This window comes from Callospermophilus lateralis, unplaced genomic scaffold (genome assembly GCF_048772815.1).
Source record: "Callospermophilus lateralis isolate mCalLat2 unplaced genomic scaffold, mCalLat2.hap1 Scaffold_127, whole genome shotgun sequence".
Lineage (NCBI taxonomy): Eukaryota > Metazoa > Chordata > Mammalia > Rodentia > Sciuridae > Callospermophilus > Callospermophilus lateralis.
The window spans coordinates 2,305,098-2,305,629 of NW_027512450.1; positions in this window are offsets into that span (position 1 = coordinate 2,305,098).

Here is a 532-nt window from a genome sequence, read left to right on the forward strand (position 1 = left end):
GTCTAAGTCTCCACCACTGCGTATGGCGCCAACGGGGCCCGGGTGGAATCTAGAGCAGGGCGGAGGAGAAAGGTTCCGCTGCGGCCTCCCCTGTGCAACCTGAAGACGAATCCGGAGTATGGCCGCTGTCCCCAGACCCTCGCTTCTCCTGGGCTGGGCGGGAAAGATGCGAGCACCGCCCGCAGTGTCCCCTGCCCCGCACCGGGAGCCGGGGCGATGTCCTCCACGGGGGTCTCCCTGAGAGGGTCACTCGCCTTCCCCAAGGTGACGATCGCTGACTTTAATCATTATTTTGTTTATTGAAAGAATGCTCGACCCTAACTCTAGGGGGCAGTGAGGGGTCGCAGATTAGCCAGGAGCACGGTCCCCTCCAGGCGAGACCCGGGGCTCGGTTTTCTGACACCGTGTCCGGTGATTTGGCCGGCGCTAACATCCCGCGATTGTAAAGACAGGCTTCAGTCTTTTCTCTGTACTTTTCTGAGAAATTTCCTGTCCCTTTGATGCGAGTGACCAGATTTACTCCTGGAAGACA